Genomic DNA, 12,892 nt, shown 5'->3' on the forward strand with positions numbered 1-12,892 from the left:
TATTTGAAAGTTGGGCGAAGAATAAGGAAGACCATGGAACAATTAATGCATTTGAATTATTATGTTGGCAAAGAATATTGAAATACCATCAACTGCTAGAATAACATACAACTCTGTCTTGGAAGAAATACAACCAGAATGCTCCTCAGAAGCAAGGACGGTGAGATACTGTCTCTTGAACTTTGGGCATGTTATCAGGAGAGACCAGTCCCTTTAAAATGACATAGTTTTGGGTAAAATTGAAGGCTGTGGAAAATGAGGAAGCCCCTCCAGGAGATGAATTGACAAAGTGGCTGCAACAAGGGGTCCAACCATAAGAACAGTTGGGCGACTGCCTCAGGACTGGATAGCATTTTGTTCTGTTGTACATAGGTTTGATGACACCTAAGATCAACAGCCAGAGAAAGGTGAGGCTTTATGTTCCTGTAACGATGTACAGCTTCAGAAACCCACAGGGACAGTTCTACTCTGTCCTCTTGGGTCACTCTGAATTGGAATTGACTCAGTGGCAGGGAATTTTGGTTTTTACTGCCAACAACAAAAACAAATAGAATTCTATTAGGGATGCCCTATAGTGAGGTGTAGTTGAGTGAGGTGTAGGATTTGGGGGAAACGAACCAGGCCAGAGTGCGTAAAATGGGTGAGAGCAAGGGAGAGGATCCAGGCAAGAAGACCAGAGGGGCACCTAGAGGTGAGGAATGGCTGAACTGTGGTGATGGCAGGGAATAAACAGAACCCAAGAGCCCATTTGAAGAATAAAAAGATAGAGTTGGGTAGCAGATCATTTCCAGAGAGAAAAAGAAGTTTAGCTATGTTATTTTTAAAAGTTATCAAATACCAAAATAATAAGATTGGTGGGATGAAGTGTTATTGTAAAACAAAAATATATTTTTTTGAGTTTGAGTTGACAATAGCCTTCCAAGTGATGCTCTCTTGCAGGCAGGTGTGTATGTAAAGTAGAAGAATAGATTGGCCAAGATGGCAAAAGTTGACTTGGGAGTTGTGTCATACTGTACACAATTGTGGTAGTTGCATAATCTGTTGTCAATTTGAGACTTAAGAGTGAAGGGGTGGAGTTTATCCGGTCTCAGCTTGATGACCTTATTTGGAGGCGCTAAAGAGATAAATAGCTAGAGGCGGGACACACAGATACTCCCCATGAGACATTCCTGTGGACAAGACACATGGAACTATGCTAGAGCCATGTGGAGACCCTTGCCAGCACTGAGATGCTTCCACTGCCACTTGCTTCCACAAGACTTTCCACTCACTGGCCTGTGATCTTCCTGCATTTGGCATCATTGTATGTATTACGCGAGTCTGAAGAGGAATTTATAGTTTGGTATCAGACATATGAGCTAATATCAGACTTATGGATTTGGTCTGGACTGGGATGGGATATTTTCTCAATAAATAATTGATCTCTTATATTAAACTTTTTATTTATTTATTTATTTATTTATTTTAATTTTAACAATTTATTGGGGCTCATACAATTCTTTTCACAGTTCATGCATATACATACATCAATTGTATAAAGCACATCCGTACAGTCTTTGCCCTAATCATTTTTTCTCTTTTCTTCTTTTACATTTTATTAGGGTAAACTTTTTCTTATACTCATATGAGTGTCTCTATGAATTTGTTTCTCTAGTCAACCCAGACTAACACAATATTTCCCCTAAATTATTTCAATATCTCTCATTCCACATGTTGTTCCATATTGTGGCCTTACCACTCCCCCATCAAGAGATGGAGTCTAATTACCAACACACCCTACTCCTTTGAATCTGGGTGGGCTGTGACTGGTTGGAGCAATAGAGTACTATGAAAGTGATGCTGTGTGACTTCGGAGAGCACGTCAGAAAAAGACACGCAGCTTTTGCCCAATTTTCTTGAAGCAAAGTCAGAAGCCATGCAAGAAGTCTGACTACCTTGAGGCTACTCGCTGGATAGGATGTGCGTAGCAGGCTCAGCTGCCATTCACATGAGCAAAATATCTTGGATATCCATCTCAGCCAAGAGGACAAAAGCCCCAACCCACATTGGGCTTCCACACCATGGGAGACCTCAAGTGTGAACTGCCCAGCTGAGCCCTCCCCAGGTATGAAACCCACCACTGTTTTAAGGCAATTAGCATAAGAGTAATTTGTTATGTAGTGATAGTAACAGCAACAGCGATCATTAGCACAGAGGCGTACAGGACCTTGTCACTGAGTCTTCCATTCTTAGGTGGTTCTCACAAACCTGATCAACTCACTTCCTTCTTGCATGGCTCCAAATGGCCTGCCAAAACTAAACAACCAACCAAACAAACAAACCTATAGCCTTTGAGACTGTTCTGACTCCTGGCTGCCCCGTGCTGCAGAATGGAATTGCACTTCGTAGGGCTTCCAAGGCCATGCCCTTTCAATAGCAGATCGCAGACCGCCAGCCTTTCTTTCACCGTGCTGCTGGATGGCACCAACACCCTTCAGACCAACAATCCTTCCCTTAGGTAGTTGAGTGCTTAACTTTTTACACCCTGAATCAAAGAAACCAAATCTCCACCACTGTGCACATTCCAACTCAATATCCCTTTGCAGGGTTTGTGAGACTGTAAATCTCTCTCAGAGCAGGCAGTCTCACCTTTCTCCCATGGAGTCGCTTGTGGGTTTGAACTGACAACCTTGCAGTTAGCTGCCCAATGCTTAACCCATAATGCCACACCCCAGAGACTCCTAAAATAACCCGCAGAGGTGCTCAAATTTCAGTATGCATAATGTAATGCAGGAACCAAGAATTTTTTTGTTTGAAAGTAACCTTTCAAGGTGTTTTTGCTTCTGGCATGAGTTGACAAGTCCTGGCCCCAAGGATATGACCCTTTCCCATGCAGAATTCCAACTCTACCTTTTGTTAAATGTAAAAACTTCACCACCATCCTCAAAAGGACAATGGCTTTGATGCAGACCTCTGTATTCTCCGTCTTTACCCACCAGCTTTCCTAGCGCAAGCTTTAAGTTCTGTTATTTGTGTTATGAAAGCAATAATTTATTCTCATTTTTGATATGTAAATGTATAAAGTTGAATCTGTAAATTAATATTTTACATATTATGGCTTAAATATACATGTGCATAAAATGTGTAAATAAAATCATAATTATAGGGAAAGAATACCTCTTTCAGATAATCATCATCCCCATCACCACCCCCTTTCATGGCCCCAGAAAAATGTGATTCCCTGCCTCACCTGGTTAAATACCATCACTCAAGCCAGCCAGGGCTCCCTGATCCATATTTGTGTTGTTCTCTCTGCCAAGAGGCTTTTTTTGCTTTGAAAATTTTTCATTGAAGACAGTATGTACTGGGCCCTGTGCTATGCAGCAGATCCCTTCCCCGTCAAGACGTCATTGATTTTTCCTTGAGCGCCACAGCGGAAGCCCAGGGTGCTATCAGAGGCTCATCATCAGGCAGCTCATTGTCTTTTTCACCAGACTGGGGACGGGGGGAGCTTCTTAAATCTGGAACCGTGTCTTATTCATCTGCAGATCCCAGGCACTGGCCCGGTGCCCAGTGCCCAGTAGGAACTCAATTAATGTTGATGAATTAGTTCATCCATAAATGATAACCTGGGGTCTGGCACATCACAGATGATCAATAAATATTAGTGGAAATGAAATTGAACTGCAAGTGCAGGTCACAGAAACAAGGGCAGAGAGAATTCCAAGAGGGTGGAGGTGGGTATGTTTGAACCCTGTCAAAAAAGATACAAAACATACAAGCAAAACAAAGCAGGGAGATATTGAACATCAAGGGAGGCGAAGGAAAGAGTGACTTTGACAAAAAGGAAATCAGTGTTAAATTCTAGCATAAATGCCAATCGACACTGTGTGTCACAAAAGCAACAAAGGAAGATCCTTGGATTCACTTGTCCTCAGAGGATGATACTTCTTTAATCCCATTCACTGGATAAGCTCCCTTGTGTGGGCTTGTTAATTCCGTCTTCACCTTCACTAACCAGCTAGTTAAAATGTCCATCCATTAGCTACCAAAGTTTAAAAACACACCATTTCTATTGGATTTTAGGGGTAACCACACAGTGTCCCTTTCTGGGGAAAGATGGGGCCTCTAGCTATAGGGTTAACACCCCCAGATACTTCCTCTGTACGTTCATTGAGCTGTTTGTTGTGCCAAGTAAAACCCCTTTCTTGGTTAATACTTCAGCTTCTATCTGTACAGGTTGCTCACGCTGGTAGCTCCATTAAAAAAAAAAAAGTAAAGCCAGGACTTGCCTCGATTCCCAGAGCAGCTTAACTCCTGGAAAACTCCTCCTGAGAACCAGTGAATAATTCTTCCTGATATTTGCTACTTCCAGGACTAGCACAGGCGCAGGCATCCAGGGCACCTCCCTTGAGTAGGAGAGCTGCCTGCAGAATGGCCTGGGGGACTCCCGTTTACATTCCTTAGTCACATAACCAGAGCACTTCTTCACTCCGAGGGTGGCCAGGCTTCTATACGCAAAGATACAGGGGGAGCACAACCACTGCAATCGAGGCAATGCTGGCTCGCAATGACCCTGTAGGACGTCGAGAACTGCCCTGTGGGTTTCTGCGGCTGTCACCCTTCACAGGAGCAGAAAGCCCTGTTTTCCTCCCATGGAGCGGCTGGTGGTTTTGAACTTCACCACTGCATGGTGAGGGCTCCTAAGATACATGGGAGTGAGGGCAAACTGGAATCTAATCTAATGTAGTCCAATTCACAGTGGCCCTAGAAGGGGGTTTCTGGGATTGTAAATCTTTACTGGAACAGACAGCGTCTTCTTTCTTTCCTGGAGTAGCTGATGGGTTTGAATCATCAACCTTGCAGTTAGCAGCCCACGGCACCCCAAGGTTCCTTGAAGGGAGGGGAGCTAGCTTGGATAATATAGCATATTCTCCAAACCCATCTGACCTTTCTTCTTAGGATCATCTTACAGGTTATTGGGAATATATTGTCATGGATTATATTCATTCACCCACTCAACAAGAAAATATTGGGTAGTAATTATATGGGTGGCCATGTGTTGAACCCAAACCAAACCCAACCAAACTCACTGCCTTGAGTCAAGTCCAACTCATAGAGACCCTCTCAGATGGGGAGAACTGCTCCTGCGCGTTTACTAGACTGTAATCTTTACAGGAGTAGCAAGCCACACCTTTCTCCCACAAAGTGGGTGGGCATTTAGTAGCCCCACATGTACCACCACTATGGATAAAATGCTGAGTAGCCAGACACTGGCCTTGTCCTTTATGAAGACTGTGGGGAGATAGAAATGAAACAAAGTCACTAAATAAAATAATCACAACAAGTGTACAGTTGAAGGAGAGATGCACATCCCATGACCAAATGAGAGTTGTAATAGTGAGTTTTCGTTTTGACCAGGGCCTCTGCGCTAGGCAGGTGACCTGGGGCTGCTTGACATCTGAAGCATGAGCAGGAACGTGTGCATGTGGTGACCGGGTGAAGAGCTGTGCTCTAAGATAGAGGGCATGCAGTGAGAGAAATTCCGAGACAGAATTGGTGGTAGGCTGAGCAAAATGAGGCTAAAGGGGCAGGAAAGGACACAGCATGTACAATCTTACATGCCATGCTAGGACTTTCTGTTTTTATCTGAGTAGCAATGGGAAGCCATCACATCTGCATTATGAAAAAATCGTTCAAGCTGCTATGTGGACAAGTGATCGGAAGCGGGATTGAGTAGATCTAGATAAACCACTTAGAAGGCTATTGAAGTAGCCCAGGCAAGGGATCGTGGAAACTTAGCCTATGATGATGGGGATGAGCAGGGGACTTACGTGTTGCTATAAAGCTGGAAACTGCACCACTAGCATTTCCAATATTAGCAGGGTCACTGATGTTAAGTAGGTTTTAGCAAAGCTTCCAGACAAAGAAAAACTAGGAAGAATAAAGAAGTAGACCACTTCTGAAAAATTAGTCATTGAAAACCTTATCAGTAGCCATGGAATCTTGCCTGATACTGTGCTTGAAGATGAGCCCTTCCAGTTAGAAGGACTCAAAATACGACTGGAGAAAAATGCCTTCTGAAGACAGCATCAACCTTAATGACATGCTGAAACAAAGCTTCCAGGACCTTCATTGTGGACTCAAATGAGAAGAAACAACTGTAAACATTCATTAACAATGGGAATATATAATGAATGAGGTATGAATCTAGGAAAATTCGAAGTCATCAAAAATGAAATAGAATGTATAAAGATTAATATTCTAGACATTACTGAGCAAAAACGGACATATTCGCCCTGTTGGAATTAGACTGTGGTATAGTTTGCAACTCCGAGAACGACAAGTTGAAGAGGAATGATATCATGCTGATCATCAGAAAGATCATTTCAAGATATAACGTGAATGGATATGCTGCCAGTGATAGGATACTATCCGTACCCTTTGAGAAAGATCGGTTAATATGATTATTATTCAAACTTAAGCACCAACCACTAACATAAAGAAGTTGAAGAACTCTGCCAACTACTGCAGGCTGAAATTCATCAAATATGCAGTCAAGATAGACTGATCATTACTGTCAATTGGAATGGAATGCAAATGTTGGAGACAGAGGGAAAGGACTGGTACTTGGAAAATATGGTCTTGGTGATAGAAATTATGCTGGAGATCACATGATCAGCAAGCAATTTCCTCATTGAAAATGTCTTTCCTCAACAACATAATTGGGTAAATGGGTAATTTGAGAACATGGCATGAGTACAACAAACCTCTTCTAGCTTCAGAAGGGAGAAGGCAAATTCAAGTCCATGCCAGAGGTCAGACATCCTTCCACCCTCCATCCTTCTTTTATACTATTTGGACATCAACCATTCCTCAAAGAACACTCTACTTAGTGTCTGGGTTCAAAACACTGGTGCAATGGCCACCCCAAACTCAGAGACAACACTCACAAGTACAGGGGTTTATTAGGAAAGGTAACAGGTTACCACAAGCCAGGATCAGACAGTATTAAGGATGCAAACTTTGGTCCACAGCAGCTCCTCTCCTCAGTGAGCAACCATGTCTCTTTCTGATCCTTGGCCTCTCTGCCTCATGGTCCATTGATCCTTGCCTCCCTAGGCCAGGAAGTCCACCTGCCACTCTGCCTCACTGCCACATGGTATCAGTGGCAGGACTCCTCTGCTCGGATGCCTTTGGTCTTGGCATGACATTGCTTAGGCAGGGATCTTGAATGTGCTCCACTGATGAATCTTCCCTCTTCACTCCTAGGAATTCTCTCTGTGCTTTTGAAATGGGCCTGTTATACATAGAGGAATGATAAAGCTGACCTGTGGGGGGGAGGTCAGATGCTCACAGGCATCTCCCCTGGAGGCAGTCCCAACCAGACTGCTCTCTCCCCACACCACAGGGGTGGGCCTGCTTCCTGCTGCTAGAGACAATGGATTAATCGGCTCTATCAGTTGAGCCAGGGAACAAGCCAAACTGATCTGTGGCATCCAAGGTTAGGCTGCCATCCAGTATCTAGGATCCGCCCTCCTCTTCCTATTGTGTATATTTCCCTAGACCACCCCCTCATTACTGTATTACCTATTAGCACAACCCATTCCTGTGACATATGTCTTCACCTGTAATTAGGGGGCTTGCATGTCCCCAGAGAATATAAAAAGCCTGGGCTAGCATTAAACTCTCTCTTCCTCCACGTGGACCACCAAGCGGGGCTGAGGTGAGCATGCTACCATGAATCGTGACTGACTACATTTATTTCAATACTTCTCTTCTATCTCTCATGCTCTCTATAACTTTACTATGATCTTTACTTATTATCGCTGTACAATTGCACCTACCGGACCCGTAATGATGTGTTAGGGGTTGGTTTCCCCTAACACTGACCAATCCCTGAATTCGAGTCTTCTACACCATTTTGCATGGTCCCGCCCTATTATCTGGTGGGAGGAACAGAGAAAGGAATTGAAGAGTTATAGTTAAGCAATTTCACATTATATACATGTACAAATATACACATTACTTCACACAAATGCATATTCACACAAATATACATGTAGGTCTTGCTGGATGGAGTACTTAGGAATCAAAAGGACCTCCTCTGGAGAGAACAAAAGGAGCCCTGGTGGCATAGTGGGTGACCAGTTAGGCTGCAAAGCGCACAGTCAGCAGTTTGCACCCACTAGCTGCTCTGCTGGAGGAGACCATGGCAAAGCTCCACACCAACAGCTCAAACAAGGCCACGGACCGAGTGTGGAACAGACTACTGTCATTTGCTCCTAAGTTAGCACAAATTGAAGCTGAAGAAGATTATAGCAACTCCACAATGCAAAGAAAACAAAGATCCTCACAACTGGACCTATAGATGGCATTATGATACTTTTTTTTTGATAAATTTTTTTTAAAATTGAAGTTGTCAAGGATTTCATTTTACTTAGATCCCAATGATTACTTGTGGAAGAAGCAGTCAAGAAGTAAAAAGATGTGTTGCATGGGACAATTCTGCTGTACTTGACCTCCTTAAAGTGTTAAGGTGGTATTTTCAGTCATTTCATATGCAAGCGAGAGTTGGGCAATGAATAAGGAAGACTGGAAAAGAACTGAATTATGATGTTGGCAAAAAATATTGAAAGTGCTATGGACTGCCAGAAGCACAAACACATCCCACTTGGAAGAAGTACAGGCAAAATCCTCGTTACAAGTGAGGATGGTAAAACGTACTGTGACCATGTTATCAGAAGGACTGGTTGCTGGAAAAGGACATCATTCTTGGAAAAGTCAGTGAGAAAGAGGAAGACGCCCCAATGAGATAGCTTAACACAGTGCTGCAACAGTGGCCTCAAGCAGAACCATTCTTGTGAGGATGGTGCAGGACCAGGCCGTGTTGCGTTGTATTGTGCACAGGGTAGCCATCAGTTGGAGCCAAATTGACAGCACCTAACAATATCATTATGTCAATAATAGGGGAAAGTAGGTGTGGGTTATATAGGCATTTTCTACACTGTCTTCACGCTGTAAGTCTAAAACAGTTCTAAAATAGCTTATTTGAAAGAAAGGAAGAGGAGCAGCCCCTTTCCTAATCATGCTGGGAAAAGTGGTTTCCTGAGTACTGGGCAGCTGTCGTTTTCAGGGCCCCTCATGGCTACTCTGGCCTTACCTGTGGGACACTCCCAGAGCCTACTCTGCATTACTACAAGTTTGTTTCCTAGCAGCTGGGAATTTAAAATAATAAATAAATAAAACATTTGTAGAAATCCCATTTTTCACTAGTTGATTTTCCAACTTTCTTAAGGGGCTTCCCCATTGCTGGTCTCTTCTGGTTAATAGTATACTCACAGAGATGGCTTATCTCAGAAGTTTATTGCATTTGTGTAGCAAATTTTAAAGGCCTAAAAAAAAGCACCAGGAGGTATCTACCTCTAGCCCTTTTGTCACATGAAATACAATCGGTGACAGGAGCATGCCTCACAGTCTACAACCTCACCATTTTGACAGATGGGTTGAATTTTACATGCGAATAGTGAGACAACTCCAAGCAAGTTGTCATCAAGTTGTTTCTGACTCATAAGGAGGTTTCTGAGGTTGTACATCTTGACTGGAGCAGACAGCCTCCCCCTTCTCCTGAGGAGTGGCTAGTGGTTAGCATTCAATGCTTACCTGACAACACCAGTATATGGAATAAACCATCAAGAGCCCTTTACATTGGAATATCCACCAGATACAGGGAATGGCAAGATTTTACCTAATACCCCATAAGGAGTGACAAAACAAGTTTTCAGGCCTCTGACTAGATGCTTTGTTCAATAATTGAGAGTCCTTGAATTCCAGTCTCCATTGCAAGACACTGTTCTTCCCTCTAAACTTCCCTCCATCAAATGGCTTTCTCTCATGTGGTTGCTATAAACTACTGAGGGTGAAACACCTTTCTTAAACAAATACTAACACAGTCATTATATATATATAATCATTTTATTCGGGGCTCGTACAACTCTTATCACAATCCATCCACCCATTGTGTCAAGCACATTTGTACATTTGTTGTCACCATCATTCTCAAAACATTTTCTTTCAACTTGAGCCCTTGGTATCAGCTCAATTTTCCCCTCCCTCCCACTTGATAATTTATAAATTATTATTTTCATGTCTTACACTGTCCAGAGTCTCCCTTCAGCCACTTGTCTGTTGTCCGTGCGCAGGGAAGGGGTTATATGCAGATCTTTGTGATCAGGTCCCCTTTTCAACCCCACCTGGTATTGCTAATTTCATTATTGGTCCTAAGGGGTTTATCTGTTCTGGATCCCCTATGTTTCCTGCTTTTATCTGTACCAGTATACATGCTCTTGTCTAGCTGGATTTGTAAAGTAGAGTTGGGATCATGATAGTGGGAGGGGAGGAAGCATTTAAGAACTAGAGGAAAGTTGTATGTTTCATTGGTGCTTTACTGCACCCTGATTGGCTAGTCTCCTTCTGTAAGGGGATGTCCAGTTGCCTACAGATGGGCTTTGGGTCTCCACTCTGCACTCCCCCTCATTCACAATGATGATTTTTTTGTTCTGTGATACCTGATTCCCGATTCCATCAACACCTCAGGAGTGCACAGGCTGGTGTGCTTCTTCCATGTGAGTGAACTTTGTTGCTTCTGAGTTAGATGGCTGCTTGTTTACCTTTAAGCCTTTAAGACTCCAGATGCTATATCTTTTGATAGCCGGGCATCATCAACTTTCTTCACATTTGCATATGCACCTGCTTTGTCTTCAGCGAACATGTCGAGAAGGTGAGCATCATAGAATGCCAGTTTAATAGAACAAAGTATTCTTGCATTGAGGGAGTAAAGGCCTAATATCTGTCTGCTACCTTAATACTAAACCTATAAATGTATGCACATACATCTATTCTCCATTGTCATATATAAATATATTTACATGCCTGTACTTAGATCTCTATAAATGCCCTTTGCCTCCTAGTTCTTTCCTTTATTTCCTTTTACTTTTCTCTTGTCCCATTATGATGCTCAGCCTTCATTTGGGTTTCAGTAATTCCTCTTGGTTACATGCGCCTTGATCACGCCCTACCAGGCCTCCTACATCCTCCTCGCCATCGATTTGGATCACTTGTTGTTCTCTTGTCCCTGGGTTTGTTAACACCCACTTCCTTTTCCCCACCTCCCCTCTCCCGTGTCCCCCAGGAACCGTCAGTTCTGTTGTTTCTCCTCCAGCTTGTTTATCCCGCCTATCTTATCTAGACATGCAAAGAAAATAATATGCGCAAAAACCAAGACAGAGCAAAACAAAGCAACAAAAGAAAAGAAAACAACAACGAAAAACCAGCGACAAAAAAATTCTGTAAATAGTTCAAGGTCTCTTTGTTGACCTTTAGGAATGTTTACCAGTGGAGTCTGATGGGATGCCATGCTCTGGCCCCAAAGTCTATTTTTGGTATTCCCTGGGAACTTCGTTGTTCAGTCATTATATATTTTCATAATACATTAGTTACCTATGGAATTGTCTACATCACTGTGGTTTTTTCCCCTGTACCTTTTTGGGAACTGTTTCCAACAACAAGAGAAAGCAGGGGATGTGCACTGGTTAGATAACCAGCATACTATGGAAAGATGACGTTAAATCAAACGCTTCTCAAGAGATTGAAAAGAACACCTTTGGATGTACACAAAGGTTGTAGTGGTAGCGGCGGTGGGGGTCGGGAATGGCAGTTAAAAGAAAATGGAATTTTTCCCACCAACTTTTGAACCCCCTTTGTATTATTCTATTAAAATGTTTCTCCATGGTAGTGGATGACTAAGCTTCAGTTTATTTGGAATAGAAAGTGGACTCTAAATGTACCTGTCTGCAGTGGTGGTTGGCAGGTAGGCTAAGCTGATGTGAGGAAAGCTTTGGTATGGTACATGGGATAGGCTCCATGTGTACTGGCTTTTACTTTTATTATCTATTGGTTATTGGGTTATGTACTATCATTCAGTTGTTCAGATTTCTATTTGCAGTAAGGAGAGGATTGCTGCTGTCATTTCCAATAACTTGGTCCATAGAGGGCTGGAGAAAATAAGGCTTTTAGCCTCCCTCAGGATTTAGTCTCAGGAACCCTCACAAGGTCATGATCAGTGAGACTCGATTCCGTGGCAGTGGGTTTGGTGTTGTTGTGTTTGATCCACTGTGAAAAGTGCCTCCGAGTCCCACTCAGGTCACTTGTGCTGTCTTTCTCATGCCTTGAAGATTCATATGGCAGAATGGGACAATCACAGAGCAGAGAATTGCAGGATTTGATAAGTAGATTCTGTTTAGAGAATCTAGGATTGCAGAATGGTGTTCTGCTTTGTTCTCTGACTCTTATTGTCTCCTTTTTGAAAATAACACAAAACTCAACTGTAAAAACTACAATTATCCTGAGTCTTAGTTTGAAAATCTGCAATTAAAATAATCATATTTCTTTAAACTCATATGAGTACTGACCTAGGCTGGGTGCTCTAGAGGAGCAAAACCAGTGAAGCATGTGTGTATGAGGAGGTTTCAAAAAGTTCGTGGAAAAGAGGGATTAAAAGATAATGGAATTTTTCCACAAAATTTTTGAAGCTCCTCATGTATATCTGTATATGTGTGGGTGGGAGAGAGACAGTGAGCAAATGACAGACAGAAAGACAGAGGTTTATTTTAAGGAAATGGTTTACACAGTTGTTAAACCCTGGTGACACTGTGTGTTAGGCATTGAGTTGCTAACCCCAAGGTCAGTGGTTCAAATCTACCAACTGCTTTGCATAAGAAAGATGAAGCTGTCTGATCTTCTAACGATCTAAGGAACCCTATATATGGTCTCTCTGAGTCTGAATCAATACAATGACATATTTGATTTTTTTAGTTTTTATGAGTGAGAAAAATACACTTTTCTGTATGCCAAA

The sequence above is a fragment of the Tenrec ecaudatus genome, chromosome 1, assembly GCF_050624435.1.
Source record: "Tenrec ecaudatus isolate mTenEca1 chromosome 1, mTenEca1.hap1, whole genome shotgun sequence".
NCBI classification, from domain to species: domain Eukaryota; kingdom Metazoa; phylum Chordata; class Mammalia; order Afrosoricida; family Tenrecidae; genus Tenrec; species Tenrec ecaudatus.